Here is a 3,734-nt window from a genome sequence, read left to right as displayed (position 1 = left end):
ACATAATTTCTGAGCACTGTTAGCAAAAGCACCATTATACCTCCACCGGAGGAAATAGAAGGAAAGAGGAGGAAAAAGAACAGAGAACCTCCTTTGTTACACAACGATTCTCACACCCTGTTTATCTCAGAAGTGAGGGTAAAGGGGCTCCCCAATGACAAGCACCCGAAAACTATAGAATCCTTCAATAATAGATTTAAATCAGACCCACTTTCACTTCCGATAACTCTAAGAAAGAGGCTAAAATTTACACCCTCAGCTAGGGTGTAATATGGGAGTGAGATGCTGTATCCCATTCGTTCTGATGTTTTTTCAAATAGTTCATAGGCATCAAAATTCTCGTCAGAGTCCAGCAGAAACAGGGAGGGGTAGAGAGAGGTATTAAGAAATGGTTTAGCCTTCAATCTTGATTCGTGCCTAAAAGAATGTTTTTTAAAAGGCTGCTTTAGCCTTTAAATAGTTTTTCAAGTCACATTTCATGACAACACTGTCTAGAAAAAATGCACTGTGAGCTCAAGGCACCAGCACAAAATCAAAACATCCACTATAAATATCATGGTGAATCAGATTCCACCAGGGAGAAATAAACTCCCAGGGAGCAAGTTTGAGATTTTCCAGGAAGGCTTCATTCTTTCAGGGCATTATAGGGATCATTTAAAGTGCAAAAATTTATGAGATCTCTAAACACTCAGCTCCACAGGCTCACACCCGCAGCACAATTAAACTGGGAGCTCATTTTCCTGAATTCACATCAAGGATATAAAAAGCAGAGACAGGAGGTTGATCTAAATTGGATACTGTTTCCTCCATACTTGAAAATATCTTGTGCTTTTTTTCCCCTTACAACCAGCTTTCCATACCTCCAGACTATTTGCTTACAGAGTTTTGGCTTTGAATATGCTATAAGTAAAAAGATACCAGTCTCCCTTAGGCCACATCCTCCAAAAGACCAGCTGAAGTTGCTTTCAATTGCAGTCAGCCCTGAGAATGTTTGGCTTAATCTCCACTACACCTTCTGCTTCCAGACTACAGTGGCCCAGAAGAAAGAAGGCAGAGGAAACAGAATGGGAAAAGGAGAGAAATCAAAGTACTGGCATCAGCATTTCAGAGCATTCTTTGGGTGCTATGGAGTGAAAAGAGAAAATGCTTATTTATGGGGAAAATCAGACAAACAAACTAGACACAGTAGCTTTCTTTTTAAATAAATGAATGCCTGCTAAAGTTAAACATACTGAAAATGTTTTCCTAAAGGCTGATGCAATGTCAAGTACAATAAGTTTGGAGTAATATAATCACATGCATTTTTTTTCCAGGAAGATGAATTTGAGTTAGATTTAAAAGGAAATTAGAGATGTAGCTTAGGAGGAGGAATGGGAGGGAATGATGTTGAAAAAAATTATCTTTATAATAGGACACACAAAGTCCCAATGTTTATAATAAATATTTAAAGCTATTGATCTTTATTGAAATAAAATATATCATGTAGATTATATGAAAACTTGGGCTCTGGGCTTCCCTGGTGGTGCAGCGGTTGAGAGTTCGCCTGCTGATGTAGGGGACGCGGGTTCGTGCCCCGGTCCGGGAAGATCCCACATGCCGCGGAGCGACTGGGCCCGTGAACCATGGCCGCTGAGCCTGCGCGTCCAGAGCCTGCGCTCCGCAACGGGAGAGGCCACAACAGTGAGAGGCCCGCGGACCGCAAAACAAACAAACAAACAAAAACAAAAAAAAAACTTGGGTTCTGGTTCCCATTCTGCCAGGAATCAATCTCTGTGACCTTATAAATACTTCCTTTCCCTTTATCTTTGTTCCCAGCTTTTTAAATCAGACAATTAGACTAGATTATGTCTTAATGGCCACTAAGATGAATAGACAAAATGTATGTAGCTTCTGGGACTCTTCCAGTCCTGAAGACTTATTTGGAATACATGTAAAGGTAATATATTTTTTTCCTTTATTCTTTATTTTGAAAACTTCCAGACTGCTTAAGTTATAGTTGCTGAAAACTGTCTTGAAGAAAAAAGAAACATAAACATATCCACAAAATGAATTCTAGGTATTTGTGGAGTAGGCAATTATTGAAAGAATGTGGAATAAATGGCCTGTAAAGGCCCTTCCCACTCGTCTGTTGAAATGTCCTAATTTTTTACCTTTTTAACTAGACTGAGACATTATATTATCCAAGAGAGATAAAAATATAAGCAATCTAATGTATTAAAAGGAATTACAGAATATCCCATGGGTGGTGACCATCCATTATTGCCTAAAAATAAGAGCACTTAGTGATTAGAACTAATCCAGGTAGTTTTTGAAGGGGGATTAAAGGACATGGGAAAGGCCTGGAGCATGAGGCATCACAGAGGAAGGCAAATTTGACCTACAATGAAGAAGCCAGGGCTTTCGGCTAAGCATCTAGGAAAGCCCAACTGTGCTGTGGGATCTGGGTGGAAATGAATAAAATGTGGTCACGTTGCATGGAGAGGAAGGGTCACTGAAGATAAAATCCCCTACTTTACAGTTTTACCAAGGGCTCTCCTTGTCCAGATACAAGGTATTTGTTTGAGAATGTCGCCATATGCAAGGAAATGATTGGCCAGGTCTCTTTATCCCACAATGAAGTACCAGCCAATAGTATTGGCCAACTCTTCCGCTTCTCATGGACTTCAAGGTATGTGTGAGGAGACCAGTCGTGCTATGTCAGACCAAGGCTCCCCTGCTAGAAGAGGAACCAAAGTCCAAGGGGACTGACCTACTTTTACCAATTCAATTTCTAGAAAATCTCTAATTATCAAGCACTGGATTTCTTCCAGAAATGAGGCAAATTGGTGCCCTAGTTGCTGAGTCAACTAGTCCTGTTAGACTGTCAATCATTGATTTTTTTTTTTTGACTTTTTGCTTTTAATGTTTTTAAATGGCAACTGTAGTGCATAAGGGAATGCATGTGTCAGCTCAATTGGTATCATGCTGCCTTCACTTTTGTGTCCCCTTCACAAGCCCTGGAACTAAATGAAAGCCTAATGCATAAAAGGAGGCTTCCTTCTTTTTCTCCTTGTCCAAAGTGAAGTCACTTTACAGGATTCCATAAAGTACATTTTCTTCTCCTTTTTTTCCAGATTTAAGGGGGTTGACAATTACATTGGGACTACAGGAGATTTTTTTTTTTTCTTACCCCTGAATCAGCAAACCAAAAATTAGAATTTACTGCATTCCCAGGACAAAGGTCAGGACTTCAGAGCAGGGACTCAAGCCAACACAAAGACAAGAATTCCATTTCCTTCCAGAGGGGCCTACTGCAATAATTCTTTGAAGTAGTCTAAAGAAGCTTTCATCCCATGAAAAATCTCCATCTGAAGTATGTTTATTTTTTAAAAGGTAGATATACAAAGTCATCTTCTAAGACACATTTTATAAGCAATGCATAATCTAAAATGTTATTAATGAGAGGCAGTAGAATCATGCAAATCTAATAATCATGCAGGTCTATAAAATCTCTGATCTGCTGCTGCAAAAGCAAGAAAAGGATTGGAGTTTAGGTTATCCTGCTGGTCAGTAAACATTCCCAGTTCCACTCAGAAAAATGTTGAGCTATGAGCCCAATGTTCTGAAAATATGTTGATGTAGAACTAAATTCGGAGCAAGATCTTCCTAATAAGGAGTTCTAAGTTTTTATCTACATGCCTTTCTAATGTTTTTAAAGAGTTCACAACTGACCCACCATTGAAGACACGTGTGCT

The sequence above is a fragment of the Lipotes vexillifer genome, unplaced genomic scaffold, assembly GCF_000442215.2.
Source record: "Lipotes vexillifer unplaced genomic scaffold, Lipotes_vexillifer_v1.1 scaffold49, whole genome shotgun sequence".
Lineage (NCBI taxonomy): Eukaryota > Metazoa > Chordata > Mammalia > Artiodactyla > Lipotidae > Lipotes > Lipotes vexillifer.
The sequence above is the reverse complement of the archived record's forward strand: the minus strand, read 5'-3'. Positions refer to the sequence as shown.